The 15,854-nt window shown below is 46.7% G+C and overlaps 1 protein-coding gene across 4 annotated transcripts in view; it reads left to right on the forward strand.

The window, feature by feature from the left end:
• The first annotated feature begins 5,255 nt into the window (after window positions 1–5,255).
• Window positions 5,256–15,854, forward strand: part of Lnx1 (ligand of numb-protein X 1) — a 115,183-nt gene continuing 104,584 nt past the window's right edge. The window contains exons 1-2 of one of the 4 annotated variants that reach the window (XM_048415138.3): window positions 5,972–6,343; window positions 14,620–14,741. The gene's annotated coding sequence lies outside the window, so the exon portion shown is untranslated. Of the gene's footprint in view, window positions 5,949–5,971; window positions 6,344–14,564; window positions 14,742–15,854 lie in introns of those variants that run through there. The other 3 variants (XM_085691771.2, XM_085691772.2, XM_085691774.2) reach the window with 3 other exon arrangements.

Raw genomic sequence — 15,854 nt, forward strand, 5'->3', positions numbered from 1 at the left:
TACAGTCACAACCACTATGCCCTTGGCCAAGAAGCCCTGTCTTCCATTCTCTGTGAAGATGCTCTCCTCTTTGCAGAACTGTCTCCGAGGGGAAATAAGGGATATCAGCAAAGGTGACTAGCTCAAACTAAAGTACCACAGTGTTCATCTGTGACACATGCAAGTTCCAAGAAAATGAGACAACAGCCCGTCAGGTGCTGCTTTGTCGAGACATGCTAAACTCCCAGTGGCCAAGCCCTGTTGTCCCCGGAAGAGGGTACTGAAGAGTTGGAAGAAGATGCTGTGTCTCTGGTTGCCGTCATCGGAATCCTGAGCTTCACCGTGTGGAGCACACGTTCGTGATCGTGTCAGAAATGTGTTTTCCCAGGTTCCTAAAAAAGAAGTAGAAGACAAGCCTCATTCATTGTACACAGAAAACTAGAAAAGTATAGATTGAATTCAAATCACCGAGCTCCTGTAATAATAACACACTGCTACGTTATAGCTAACTTTAGTGGTTTAAAAAACCCACTAAATATTATTTGCCACAATTGTGGGTTGGCTAAGGCACCCTTCTGTGAGTTTTGGCTGTGGTTACTCAGGAGGCTGCCTTTAAGTGAGAAACCCAGGATGGCTTTCCTCATGCCTGAGAGTCGGTTCTGGCCAGTAACTAGAGCCTCAGTTCTCTCAGTGAGGTCTCTCCTGCAGCCCCTCAGTGGGGCCGGTATCTTTATAGCGTGGTTGCCAAAGGGTGAATTCCATAAGGGCAAAAATACAAAAGCCTCTAGCACTCCCACAGTGTTCCAAAGATCTCTCAGGGAGTTTGTGGGGATCAGGAGCACATCCGGCTTTGTTTGGAGGGAAGTGGCATCTTTGGTCAGTCAATTATAGCTGTGTAACAAAGCATCTCGGGATTATATTAAATTTCCCTCATCTATTTATTATGCCTTCAACTGTGACATTTTCGCGTGGCATCTGTAAATAGCTTTCTGGTTTCTTTTCGCAATTACTTAGTTTGAATAGTTTGAAGTGTTAGTGACTTGAAGAAACAGTGTCTGTCTTTCTCAGTCTGAGAGTTCAGAAGTTGACAGATGACAGGGTTGGGGGGGGTGGAGAACAGCTCTGAAAATCGACTGGGAATGAAGAAAGGAGAATGTAGCAAGAGCAAGACCACACCCTTGGAGTCTCCACTGAGGGTTCCCAGTGCTGCACCATGAGATAGAGGGTGCAGGGCATGAACAAATGTGAGCTCCTTTGAAGGTTCCCCAAGCTGTGCAAGGAAATAGTGGGGCAGGGCATGAACAAATGTGAGCGGCCCTTGTAACTAGAAAGCACTTGGTGAACATCAAGGAAGAGGCAGAAGCATGAGCATTACCACCACACGGGCTCACTAAAGGCCTCTCAAGTCCGTGCCCCTGGCCTCTGACTTTGGAAAATTTCGCAATATAGGCGGCTCTAAATGTCTAAGGCCTATGACCCAGTGAGCAACTGTTACATCTCCCTGGGTTTCTAGGGTGTAATTCTTTCCCTCTGGATTCTTGGATGAGGATGGAGAAATTACCTAACTCCAAGGAAATCTAGCTAAAGTCGCTTGGCTTGCTTTGCCTAGACAGGTAGATAGGAGGGTCACTTTAGAGAAGGAAGTGTGGACAAGAAGGGGTGGATGTGGAAACCCCACAGGGAGATCCACTTCTGTGCCTGTGTTGAAGGCTCTCCAATGCTGTTTCTGAGATAAACCCAGGGTCAAGGGAAAGAAAGTGTTAAAGGCTGGGAATCCCACAGTCAGAAGACAAGCAGAACAGCATAGGCCTGCAACCCCAGCCTGCCTCTGTACACAGTAATCTGAGGCCAGGCTGGCCTAGCCTGGTTTATTGAGAGACCTTTCTCAATAAACAAACAAAATATTTTTAAAAAAATCTCCGATTAAGAACAGGTTATAGTTAGGAATATATCTGCATATCCATATCTAATATGCAGTTAATCAGTGTAAAGAGAGACCATGTATTTGAAGGAGAGTAGGAAGGGATATGTGGGAATTTGGAGGGAGGAAGAGGAAAGGAGAAATGTTATAATCTCGAAAATAAAACTAAATTTAAAAATTAATAGCAACAAAAATAAGAAATTCTTTCCTGGGGAATGTATGGGAAAAGTGTTACGTGCGGAACAGCCAATTTTCCTGTAAGTCAAGAAGTCTCAAGTGGACCAAGTGATCTCAGGCATTTTCCTAAATGTATGTGCCTGATAAACCAGGTAACCGATAAACACGGGTGCACTCACACGTCAGAGCTTCTCGCTTGCTTTTCTTTGAACATTTGCTCTTGGGTCAGCGTTTTCTTTCTCCATCAAACACATCAACTCCCAAACTACCCTCATTATGATCTATTTAGTTTCCTATTTCTTTCCTATTTCTATTTCTTTCCTATTTTCCCATGGCTCTATAATTATGTGCATGCACACAGACACACAAGGTGCTTTTTGATCATCATTTATCTTATACAAGTCAGTCATGTGATACATCACACTTGTACTCTGTGGGACTCTGTTAACAGTGCTTTCCGAAGTCTTCCTGCCGGCCAGCACAGTCTAATCTAGTCTTCTGCGTGACTTCGTTGCCCCATCTCTGGGATGGGCCACAACTGATTTAGCCATTCCCCTATTCCTAGAAATGCCTTTTACACAACAATATGCACAGAAACAAACATGAAAACAGATAATGAAAAACACAATATGTTCTGGTGATTTTATTTCCCATTGGAGAGTTTCTGGGAAGGGACTGCTGGCTGGAAGAGCAGTTTATTTTTTTGTTTGTTTGTTTGTTTTGTTTCTTAGTTTGGTTTTATCTTTGTATTTCGTTGCTTTGTGTGTTGGTTGGTTGACTGGATAGTGAACCTAGAGCCCTGTGTAAGCCAGGTGAGTGCTCTACCACTGGGTTGTGTCCCTAGCCCCTCTTTTATTTCTGAGCCTTGAATTCTCCCTCCATCCCAGATCGTCTTCTTCCCTGGGAATTAAAATAGGAATTTCAAAAATGCCCTCAAAATTGTGACAAACAAAAATGATTCTCTGCTAATGACATGGAGATGCAATGGGAAGATGGGCATAGTAGGGGTCGGAAGACAGTGCGCGAGCTACAGAGTTCCCAATTTGTATGTGATTTTACCAGTGATGACGAAATAGACTCTCTCTCTCTTTCTCTCTCTCTCTCTCTCTCTCGGGGGTGGGACTGGGGGCAGGGCTATTTGTTTCTGGTAATTGGATAAGTGATCTAAAACTTTCAGACGAAAATCTAAACTCCAAGAGAAAGGCATATTATTTTGTAAAAATACCTAGAGGTAGGGCAGGTGACTTTCTCAATGGTCACTGGAATCTGGGCAGTCAGGTTATCCACCCTAGTGCCCTGGCTTCCAACTGCACTGCATGTTCAGTGACATGGTTCAGGTGTGTGGGCGAATACTGAAGGAAGTAAAGCAGAGCTCTTGTGAGAAAACCCAGCATGCAGCGTGGTGCCATGCAGGAGCAGGAACCTTCCTAAACTACCTTCTTTCTTAGACAAAACCTCCAGGAGGGGAGATAAATACAGTGAATCACAAATTATAACGTCTTAAGACAAAGGAAGATAGAAGGACCATGGGGCATACAGACCGCAGTGCTGTTTGCTTGAAACGCGCTGAGAGTGTATTTCAGGTACTCAACACACACAACCCGACGGCCACCAGGACTGAATTGGCTCACTTGTGTTGGAAACACTGCGGCATTGTGGTGCTCCTTACTGTAGAAGCTTCATCAATCAGCAGCCTCACGCCTCAGAGCATCATCTAATTTATAATTTTTCTCCTGGAAAGTCTCCTGACAGAAAAGGTCTCCTGACTTGAGAGCTGATGGAAGCGCCACCAGATGCAGGACCAAGTTTGCTTCTTTTCATGTCCTTCTCTAGCCTTAAAAGTCCTCTTAGTTCCACACTGCCTTTGTCAGCTGCCTTGGATTTCAAGTTTATTTATTTTTGTCTTCAAATAGAGAAATCTGACCTGTCACAGAAAGACGACAGCTTTGTCCCAAGCACACTTTCACTAGCCTTTCCTGTTTCTCGTCCGCTGGCCTTGGCTTTGGGTAGCAGTCTGACGACTCTCCCAACCTCCCCAGCCCCTATCCCATGTCACCCTTCCTAATCAAGCCCTTGCGTATTTCATCTCACCTGTTACTCATAGGACTAATGTTAGAGCCCTCGTTTCCAGTTCAGGACCAGCTGGCTGATTCTGAGAGTGTCAAATCACAGGTGGCAGAGCTCTTTTGCTCCCTTTGGCCCCAAGACCCTCACCATAGAAGGTAACTTCAGACCCGCAGGTTTGGGTGTGCACCAGTGGGTCCTCGCTTCTGTTTTCCACTTCTCATTCTTACCGCCATACTGTAGATTCCCAGGACTTCTTACGGAGGAACTATGTTGCTTTTCTATGAAATCTCGTGTGATCGTTCCCAAGGGAAGACAGTACAGGTGCAGCCCAGCCCTACGGGCTCATAGCTGCTCTGCCTACAACACAGTCCTGCTAATTGGCATCGATTTGTATCCAAATGCACAGCAACGACTGTACCCACCCCACTCCTGGGGCACACAGCTGCTATCACCCAGCTCAGCACTTTCTCTGGCGTTATTCTGTATCCTGAATAGTCCCTTTTGTGAACTGCTTTCAGTGACCCGGCTTGCCTACGGCACTTGTTTCTTGTCCAAAGATGTGCAAAACTTTTTCTGATGATTTGCCCATTCAGCAGAGGATGTCAGTGGGGCTGACAGGAGAGATGTCAGTCATCTATTGGTTCTACAAAGTGGATAATTTGCACAGGAGATACGGGGGTAGGTAGAAATCCTGGTAACCAGTTAGGAGAGTTTGGCTTCAGGGTGACTGGCAGCTTGGGACTGACATGTTGGTGACCCCAGAAAAGATATCCTTTGAGACAAATTGAAGGTAAACTAGCGTCACGGATCTTCTCCCTACATCTCCAGGTAGGCGACAGTACACTAGGCCCTCGGGGCAGGGACAAGGATGAAGCATCCTTTTGCACAACTGCTGTCCACTCTGTGCCCAATCCAGTGGCCAAACAGCACCAAGGCTATACTTCCAGTTCATCTCCTCGAACAACTAAGAGAAAGTGAGTGAGAAGGAGACCTGGTTATCTTGGAGGGACTCAGCTACAAGAAAAACCAGTCTGACCAGCCTGGGCTGATGGCGGATACTGATACTGTTAAAGACTCAAATTAAGACACCATGAACAGGGAACGTTGAGATCTGGGGCCCCTAAGCTCCCAGACTGGTTAATAACATAGTCCCAACTCTTAACCTTTCATGCAACTCACAGGATGAGCTACGCAGATTTGAATACAGCACACATTCCAACATTCCCATATCCCAAGAGGAAGGAATTCCTGCTCTCACCTGTCATTTGGTTTCTGGATGACAGCTGAAGTCAACATTTCTGACCGAGGATTAATTGGACTGCTTAGGAATGGGAGGCTTTCGGGCAGTTTCACAATGATGCCCCAGACTCTTATAATGGACAAAGGACAGCAGCGGGAAAGTGCTCATTCCTCAGCTGAACTCTGGATGGAGGGAGAGCAGGTGGCTGCACCCAGGGCCAGCGTCACCAGAAGTGGACATGGACAGGTCCTCCCTCCACATCGCCCAATTCCGTACCTGACACTCCAAGGCACTGTGGTTTGTGGTTTATCAGGAAGCCCAGTCTTGTTGGCTCCAGCTGCCTCCTCCAGCTACCGCACTGGGATTAGTGACAAGGTGTCCACGGGGAATTCAACTCCAAGAAGGTCCTAGGAAGGTCCTAGGAGGTCAGACGCTTGACCCAAATTCCCTGAGCAAATTCATAGGGAGTGTCTCCACACTCAGGATTCGAGAGAAGTCAAGTGAGTTTCCCTGTTTTGGAGACCCTGTTTCTTGGGATCCGACCAAGGCTCCTCTCCATTGGTGGTGAGTGGTTGTCATGGTGACTTTCTCTCTTAGTCTGACATGGAAGGTGCAGGGGATAGCTCCCGGACTGTGATCCCTACTCTAGAGGACCTGCCCTTCGTGGGAAGAAGTGAAAGTTCACATGGAAGGAAAAAGCTTCTCCACCTAGGGATTTGGCTCCTCTGGGACTTTACAAACCCCACCTGACCGTTAGTACGAGTCCTCTCTTGCTCTTGCCCGTTCTACTATATTCTCCCAGCAGAACATTTGTGTGTGTTTCCTTACATCACTTGGTGTCACTAATTATTATAAATTTTAAGCTCCCTTGGGAAAAAGCTTGAAGAATTTGGTCTCATAAGTCTAGAAAGAGTCATTTCCTTGGGAGCACCAAGCCAGCAAGTCCACAGAGGGCTGAGGTAAGGTGAACAATTTGGTCTTTTTCACTGAGGACTGAACATGCACAAACACAATCTGGAGACATGCGAGTTATACAACATTTTTAAAAGCTAATGTTTGAAGTAGGGTCTTTTTTTAAAAGGCCTACTAGGCTTCCAACACTACCTTAAAGGAACTGAAGTTCAGCTCAGTGTCTATAGGTGTTACTGTCATTGGCAGAATCCAGATTTTCCCCCAAATTCTTGCCTGGGTGTCAACCAGCCCTGACTGTGGCCATGAGGTAGAGGCTATAATTGAAACACGACGTCTTCCTATGTGCTCAGAGCACCCACTTCTCACGTCGGTGCTATAAGCAGTTTAGGTCATCTGGTAACACATGCATCTGAGCCAAGGTAAGATTGCTGGGGTCTGAGGTTGTGACAGGTGCTATATTGACTGCACTCTGAGTCTAGCTCTGCTGTTTAATGGTGTAGAACTCAGAGCCTTTACATTAGCGCATGATTGCCTCTTTTTCTTGGGTAACTACATCCATGGCATTTTTCTTTAGGACAATTTCTACCTTGCATTTTGTTTTAACTCTGATTCCCCATTGATTGTAAAGACCTAACAATTGGGAACCCGTCTCTTAGACACAGACTACCATATTGAAAGCATTCACTATGAAAGCCTTGCATAAACGGTGGGTGATGGATACTGAATGCTTAGACTGTTGTCTATTGTCGTGGAAATTAAATGAAACAAGTAACTCCCCACAGCTTATGGGGAAAGGAAAGATTGACTCGAGATTCAGCTTAGCAATGCGCACTCCTTTCATCTCTTTCCTGGTCTCATTCAACCTTTCAACTGAAATGAACTGAAGGTTCCCTATGCCCTTTTCAGGAAGTGGGCCAAGCCCTGGACTTATCAGAAAGTCTCATTCCATACCTTGTCAGCTTTGGAGGGACACTTTAAACACTACAAGCATAACGTACTGAGGTAGAGCGTGCAGAGCATACACGAGTATCTGCTTGGAGAAGTCAAAGAAAGATTCCATGGAAAGAGAAACGCTCCAGGGTTCCCCACAATGATACTCCGGGTGGCCGGCAGTGGAACCATGACTCTGCCTGCAACCAGCTGGACATGTTGGACAAGCGACTTTCCGCTCACGCTTGGTTTTTGCATGTCAACTACAGTTAGTATGTGGAACTCTTCCAGGGCTCCGCACAGTGACATGGGTGCGCTATGTCAATGCAGACAGTGGCAAGTGAACAGTCAGGATGGCAAGCACTGACAAGTGCCTAAATAAAACAGAGATGGGTTGTTATGGGAACCGCAAACAGTCAGGTTTGGGCCTGTATTAGGGACTCCTCATTGAACAATGGCCCTCGTTTCCACGAGTGTTCAGAAAAATAAGAAAAAAAAAACTAAGTCATTATGGAAACTAATGTGTCACTTTTTGAAATGATAAAGACTAAATCAGAGGATACATCTAGAACTGGGAAGGCAGTACTAGAAGGCACATGGCTGGGCAGACTTGGGTATGGCAGACTCATAAACAGAAAAAACTTGAGGTGTAGGGCAACCCAGGAGAACATGGGATCCCTCCAAGACATAGGAAAAGGAGAAGTGAGCCTACCTACTGCTCTTCCCAGGGGACCAGGTCAAGTCTCTCAGGGGGCAAAGTGAGAAAAAGATGAAATATGTGCTTTAGGAAATTCTTCTCCTGTGGTAGGCCACGAAGGAGCATGCTCTCCTGTAACATGGGTAGGGGTGGCTGTTTCTCTGGGCATAGAAAGAACAAAGATGTGGTACAGGCTTGACGGACAGGCTGATAAGGACATCCAAGGGGTAAGCCTGAGAATGGTTGACTCTAAAAGAGGGTGGGGGCAAGTGCCACTGCCATTATAGACCAGTCAAGGATACCAAATGGGTCCTCAGATGGAAGCCAAAGCTAGAAGAAGGAATCTTTTGCAACTTTTGACACATGGAGTTGGGCCAGTTGAAGTATGAAGAAGCATAGTGATTCATGCCTATAATCCCAGCAGGTGGGTGGCTGAACCTGAAGGAATGGGAGTTCCAGACCAATATGGACTCACTATGTCTCAAAACAAGAACAACAACAAAGCATGAAGTAACCAAGAAAGAAACAGCCATGACCCACTTCCAAGCAACAACCACCACCACGAAAAGTTGCTCAAAGAGAACTCAAGTGGTTTATGCAAGGATGGGATCTTGTAAACATGGAGATATAGTTATTATAAGCTTTACACTTGTGACAGCGGCAAAGAAAGCAGTAACATGGTCATTGTTTTCCTTTTGCTAAATAAGAGTGTACTGGCTACAATTTGCATAGTGAACTTTTATAAAATGTGTGTCCTCATGAATAATCAACATAATTATAACTTCCCTGTGACCTTCCATCTCCCTGCAAAACCAAGTGAACTGGAAGGTGAGTATTTCCTGTGATGTGCATGGGGTACCTCGTGCAACACAGACAGCACATGGCTGAGCAGGAGTGAGATGGGAGGTCACCCGAGGGCCTCAATTTCTAGTGGGGTTCCCCAGAATTGCCCTGTGAAGATCTGCTTACCCACATCATGCTAAGCATTTGGACTTAGCTAACAAAAGAGTTGGAGCTAAGCTAGCTTCAAAAAACTACCGAGGCCGATGTGATGTAATGTATATACAGCAATGTCATCTCATAATGCAGAATACCTTTAGAAATTATGGAGCTGAGGTTTTCTCTAAAGATGATTTTATTAAAATCAGATGAAATCTGTTCCCTATTGTGGCATTCTGCCGTCTCAGAAAACCCCACAAATGTGCTGGCGGGGGGATAAGGGTGCAAACAGGGACAGAGTGATTCCTCTGAATCAGAAGGAATCCTGTAGCCATGGGTTCATTGCCATGAGGAAGCCTTGAGAATGCCAGCCTTCATTGTGGGGATCAAGAGTAAAGCGTTTGGAGAACAGACCTCCCCTCCTGCATGCATCGCTGTCAAGACAGATAAGAGTTCAACTGAAACACAAAGCCCCCGTGAGCTGGCCGAGGAACAAGCATAAGCCCAGCCTCGAGTTCTATGAGCTTCCTAATACTTCCCATCTGCCTTTGTGGAAAATAAACTTTCCAGGATGTAATCACAGCAGAAGAGGCCGGCTCCCAGAGAGAAGGAAGCGAAGCCATAATGTAGTAGCCCAACAGTTGGGAACATGACCATTCTTGAAGAGTCGCCGTCCACCCGCCAGGCAGCCTTCCTTCCTGATCTGGCCCCATCGCATCCATCCGGTGGGTCCTCGGTGACCATCTCTCTGTATTGTTGTCCTTCCACATATGTCCTCACCACACACGGCCTGTGTCCTGCCTCCAGCCCCGTGAGCTGTCCTTGCCACCAGCTCTCCTTCCAGGTCCACTTCGTGTGCCTTTTGGCATGAAGCTTTTCCCAATAGCCCCAGCAACATCAGCCAGCCCTTCCTCTTGTTTGCTCGAAATGATTTGTTCTTGGAGGCAGGAGGATTAACATCAGCTGCCAGTGTACCTAGAGCTGGGGCTGATATAGTCCAAGCCATCATTATAGTTTCTTCCCTTAGTGATTTGTAAACAAAGCCCACCCCTCCTCCTGAGGTCCCAATGGCAAAATGAGTCCACCAAACTTGTGAGTCTATCAAACTTCACTCTGTTACACTAGAAGGTGTGCCAGCATGAACGAGGACTTCCCAATGGACCAATAGATGGGAGTCTCTCTCCCTAGACCTTCCCAGCCTATGGACTTCTAGTCCCTCCCTGACGTCAGACGCGATTAGGGCAGAACTGCATACAACTGGCTAGGAGGAGCGGCTGGTGAACCCCCCTCCCCACGCTCCTCCTCCAATGAGGGAACGCCACAGTCAACAAGCCCATCTGTGGTGAGCCTTAGCGAACCAGCACAGCTGAACTCTTGAACATGGTGGCAGTTTGTTGTTATGGAATATTAACTAGGCAAAGTTGTGCCACATTTGCTTATGCTGCAGACTATTGCTTTAACTGTGTAAAGGTGTGTTACTTTTGTTTATGCTGCATTTGTTTAATTACGTAGATGAGTTGCATTTGTTTCACCTCCCTTGTGTAAGGCACCTGATTGGTCGAATAAAAAGCTGACCAGCCAATAGCTAGACAAAAATAAAACAAAACAAAACAAAAACAAAAACAAAAGATAGGTGGGGCTCTCTGGTGGAGAGAATAAACAGAAGAATTCTAGGCTCAAAAAAAAAAGGAGGGCTGGAGAGATGACTCAGTGGTTAAGAGCACTGCCTGCTCTTCCAAAGGTCCTGAGTTCAATTCCCAGCAACCGCATGGTGGCTCACAACCATCTGTAATGAGGTCTAGTGCCCTCTTCTGGCCTGCAGGTATACATGCAGACAGAATACCGAGACTACTGTATACACAATAAAAAAACAAATAAGCTCTTCAAAAAAAAAAAAAAAAAGAAAGAAAGAAAGAAAAAGGAGGAATGCGAGAAGAAGAAGGGGAGAACAAGGTAGCCACCAGCAGCTAGACTGGAGAAGCAGTGAAAGTAAGATTCACAGAAGTAAGAAAGGTAATAAGCCCCGAGGCAAAAGGTAGATAAACAGGTTAATTTAAGTTAAAAGATCTAGCCAGAAAAGAGCTAAGCTAGGCCAAGCATTCAAAACTAATAAGAAGCCTCTGCATCATGATTTGGGAGCTAATTGGTGGCCTATAAGAAACAGCCTGGTACAGTCTGTGACAATCCTATATGACCCAGGGTGGCCTTTGAGCTCCAGCGTACTTCAGCCTTTCAGCAATGCCAGTGAGAAGGGCTGGGAAGGGGGAGAAGCAGTGTGTGTCTATTTGCTGACTCTAAACCCCTCACCTTGGCAGTAGTGTATAGTGCAACTTACTTGGACATTATCTCATTTTATCCAGCTGTGAGCAGATCTTATTAGGTTTTCAAAGAGATTGTTGCTGGAAATGGCCATGGAAGATGCCATGGGGAATCGTTTGTGGTTCTTAAGGGGCCCGCCAAGCTCTCCTTCATTCTTGGGTTTGATGTGATAGGTCTCCAAAAGATCAAGAACACCCTCAGTAGTATGGTTTCCTGGTGCCTTTCATTAATGTATATATCCATCTATATATGCACACATAAGAATATCCATCTTACACTAGTATGTTTTGTGTCTCAGCCAGGTTGCTGAGTTGCAGCTGAAACTCTTAGTCCACACTCTTGCTTCTACCAGTCTCCTCCTTCAGAATAATGCATAGGGAAGAAGCTGAGGTCAGCCTGGTGTGGTGGTGCATGGCTGGAAATCCCAGCACTTTCGAAGTGAAGGCAGGAGGGTGTCAGCCTGGGCTACATGAGGTCCTGTCTCAGAATGTGTGGGGATGGGCCGGCCTGGGGATATACCTCAGTTGTATAATGCTTGTCTCGCATTCAGGAAGTTCTGGGTTTGAACCCCAGCACAATATAAAGTCAGTTGAAGAGGTTCACACCTATAGCCCCAGCACTCAGGAGATGGAGGCAAGGTCAATGTCATCCTCCGGTGTATAGGGAGTCTGAGATCAGCCTGGACTAGAGACCCTGTCTAGAGGGAGATGGGGAGGGAGAGGGAACGAGAGATAACTAAGCTGACATTTAGGACCTCGCCCAATGAATATACAATTAGAATCTCCCTAATTTCTTTTCATGGAGTAGAAAAGGCCCTGGTTACAAATGGCTCTTATTCTGTCCCTTGCTGCATGAGCCAAGTTCCCCAGTCTCTGAGCTCTGGCGTCCAGACCTGTTCCGTGGAAACAGCACTGGGGAGCTAACTTGAGTGTTAGGGTTGGTAAGTAGCCCTGGCAAGTGCTCTCTCCGTGTTTGCTTCCGTGGTATCAGTTCCACTTTTTCTCTGGTCCCTTGGACCCTAAGGCTTGGCTCAAACACTACAGCAGCCTGGGTGGGACAACGGCGTTCCTACTGGGCTTGGTTTCCGCCTTTAAAGGATGTGCTACATGCAGCAGCTAGAAGAGCCCCCTCATCCGGCTTGGCTGACCGTATGAAATAGCCAGGAGTTCCTCTTCTTAACCCAGCACCTGGGCCCTGGCGCCACTCCGTTTAACTTTTTATTTCTTTTCTTTCTTTTTTTTTTTTTGTCTTTGTTTTTGTTTTTTGAGACTTGAGTCTCTACGTGTCCCCTTGGCCGTCCTGAAAATCATTCCGTAGAGCAGGCTGGCCTTGAACTCACAGAGATCCACCTGCCTCTCGAAAGCTGGGATTAAATATATGTGCCACCCCCGCCTGGTTTATTCACTTTTCCTATGTCCCATCTCTCCTGCTTTTTTTCACCAGGCCATATGTGTGTGGGAGGGGTGGGGGGCTATGTGTCTGTGAATACAGCGAGAAAAATTCCCACAGTCTAGAGGCCTTCAGCGAAGTTCTAGGCGTGTAAGTTTTATAGCACATTTTATTCAAATATATTTCACCTCGACCCAGGGGCCCAGTGCCAGGAACTCTAACTGCCTTACCAAGTCGGAGCCAGTCCCTTGGGCAAGGTGAAGCCTGACGGACAGCACGCAGAGGGCGGGACTCGGCGAGGGGCGTGGCCTTCCGTCTGATTCAACAGGGCTAGTCCTGTCTCCTCCTGTCCCCGGGGACACCCTGTCTCAGGAAAGAGAAGTCTTTGTCTGGGGTGGGATGATACTCCTCCCTCACCCCCCTCGTCCCTCTAGGGGGAAAAAAATCTGCAGGTGAAAGGTTTGGCAGTCTTCATCTATTTCCCGTTTCTATTGTTTTATTTTTACTAGTACAGGAGAGCTACACTCCACTCAGTTTCTATTGGATAAAGTTGTAAAGAGTTGCTCTGTGTGTGTGTGTGTGTGTGTGTGTGTGTGTGTGTGTGTGTGTGTGTGTGTGTGTGTGTTTAAAGCTTCCCACGCAGCTGAAAGAGTTACTTGGGTCCCAGGTGGGAGAGGCAGTTTAGGCCTGCCTGGGGTAAGCCAGTCTTTTGAAGTTGCCTCTGGATCTAGATTCCTTCTCCTCCCCTTGCTTTCCAGGGTACTAAGTGACCGAGGACCTACCAATGTGGACACTCGGGGGGGGGGGATGGGGTGTGTGCTTTCTTTTTCTTTCTACAACCTTGTCCTCCAGCCCAGCCCAACCCAACCCTGCTAAGCAGTGTGATATTAGAACAGGTGAAGCCCCCAGTTAAGATTAGAAGTGGGAAGGATTTTCAGCAGGTGTTTTCTTGAAGGGACAAAAGTGTGCCTGGACCAGCCCAGGAGAGAGAACTCCCCAGTGTTCCCAGGTAGCACATTCCGGAGAGTGAATACCTTGGGGAAGGAGGCTGGCTGCCAGCCGCAGGCACACACAACAATTCAGCAGGCTGATGGGGGTTGTTCACCGCGCTGGGCACAGATGCCACAGGCCTTAACCGGCAGGCAGAATTCCTCATAGCTGCCACTCAGGTGCCAGCTGAGTCGTGCCATTAGCTTCTTTCCTGCTGGAAAGGCTGAAGCAGCCATGACTTGTCCAGGGTCACACACCAAGCTTGGGACCAAAATAAACCTGACTCCTCCTCCGCGGCTCTCCCAGCGGACAACATCCCCTTAGTAAGGCACTATCATTTTAGCCTGAATCATTTAAAGCGCTCCTAATTGCAGGCCTACGGGGGTGAACTGTAACCACCACGTGACAAGCAGACAGGTAGGAGTGACTGAAGTTTTACCAATGCCTAGAATATGCGATGACAGTGCTGGAGGTAGTGGAGAGGGGGGGGACGGAAAAGGACAGCGACGGGCATCAGATTTAGTTTATTTTTAAAGAAGCACACTTGTAATGTCACCTTCAGTTTGTTATAATAGTGCAACAGGAAAACACTAGGCACTCAAAGGGATGCGATTCGGAAAGGCGTTTGGGGGACAAACCCCAGATATGGCAAATCTTCACAAACTTTTCCCTTCTTTGCACCCACAAAAACAAAAACAAACAAAAACTTCCCTTTTAATTCTGATCTTGGCAGCTGTGTGGCTTGGGAGGGCCCTGGAAACAATCAGGCATAGGAGGTCTGCCTGGGGACCGATCAGGCATATGCCTTCAGATCTGAACACGGGGCTGGGCACGTGCTATGCTCTCAGAAAGGAAAGTAAATTCCATCCAGCAAATTGCTCTAACTGATTCATTTGTCCTCCGAGAGACGCCACCTACCTGCTCCCAGGTATTCAGGTAATTGACAGGGGTGGGGGCGGGGCCTCCTGGGATGTTTTAGTCCCTCAGGTCTTAGCCAGACTTCCGTGACGTCACACATTTCCTGCTCTGAGCCAGCCAATGCCCTCCTCCTTCCTCCAGCCACCTGTACACCGAAGTTGAGACTGGTCACAGCTCGGGCGGCCCTAGAAGCTTCTTCTACCACAAGGGATGAAAACTGGCTGGCTGCTGCAGCTTTGAAAGCCCCAAACACCTTTGAACAGGTGAGCAGGAACTCCTATCTCCTCTCTTGGCCCTTAGACCACTGACCCTTCAGGGGTCTAAACAAGGAATTTGAATGAAAAACCCTCCCTGAACAGGCTCAGTCAGAGTAACACTCTCAAGAGTAGAGGATGTCTGTGTGGATCTTCCTCTGGCTTGTAGCATTGTCCTGGACAGATAATTTAACCATTTTTTTTTTATTTTCTGATTATTGATCTAGCCTCTGCTTGTCGGTGAAGTTATCTGATTCTTTTTGAAACCCCAGAGAAAAGAGAAGTGAGATCATTTTTGAAACTTAGTACCAATGTGAAGACCAGTTCAGCCTGTTTTGTGGGGGGGCTGGGGACACAAAATTCAGTCTGTCTTTATTTTCACCCCTTGTATTCCAAACTCATGCTTCTGTAATACTTTTCTAGTGTGTGTGTGTGTGTGTGTGCGCGCGCGCGCGCGTGTGTGTGTGTGTGTGTGTGTGTTGCTTAAAAGTCCTAAAGCCAGTAAATTCTGGTTCCCTATTATAAGCACGTTTTTATTTTTTTAGGTTAAAAAAAAAAACAGCCTTCAGTTTCCTTTACTTGTGGAAAGCAGTCAGCAGTCTGGATTAAAACTGTTTACCTTCAGGCCAGATAGCCTGCCTGCTGACCTTTGGTTAAAGTAAAGATTACTTCTCCAAGGCCACAAGAATGTTAACTCCAGGTCTGGGTTTTAAGTTGTTGAGACGCTATTGTTGTTAGCATCTGGCTTTTAATAGGGTGTGCAGAGGTGGTTGCTCTGCTAGGGCAGGACTTTTAAAGTAGTTTTATCTAGGGATCCATTTTTGTTTTCTTATTCAGATCACCTAACTGGCTCTGGACAGCCCCAGGAGCCCCGCTCCACCAGATACTGTTATTAACTAGGGCAGAGGGACCATTTCCTGATCCAGTTTGTTACAGAATTAGCTGGGAAACTCCAGGAGAGGACTGAGTGGGACCTTCATTTCATAGTCCTCCGGTAGTTGCTTTCCCGGGAGTTAAGTTAGCAGATGCGTTTGTAAGGGAATAATCTATTAGGAAATATGCTCATATATAGCCCTCTAGAAATTAAGAGAGTATGTCTATTTTCCAAGAGTATAAACTGAA

This window comes from Myodes glareolus, chromosome 8 (assembly GCF_982192425.1).
Source record: "Myodes glareolus chromosome 8, mMyoGla1.1, whole genome shotgun sequence".
Taxonomy (NCBI): Eukaryota; Metazoa; Chordata; class Mammalia; order Rodentia; family Cricetidae; genus Myodes; species Myodes glareolus.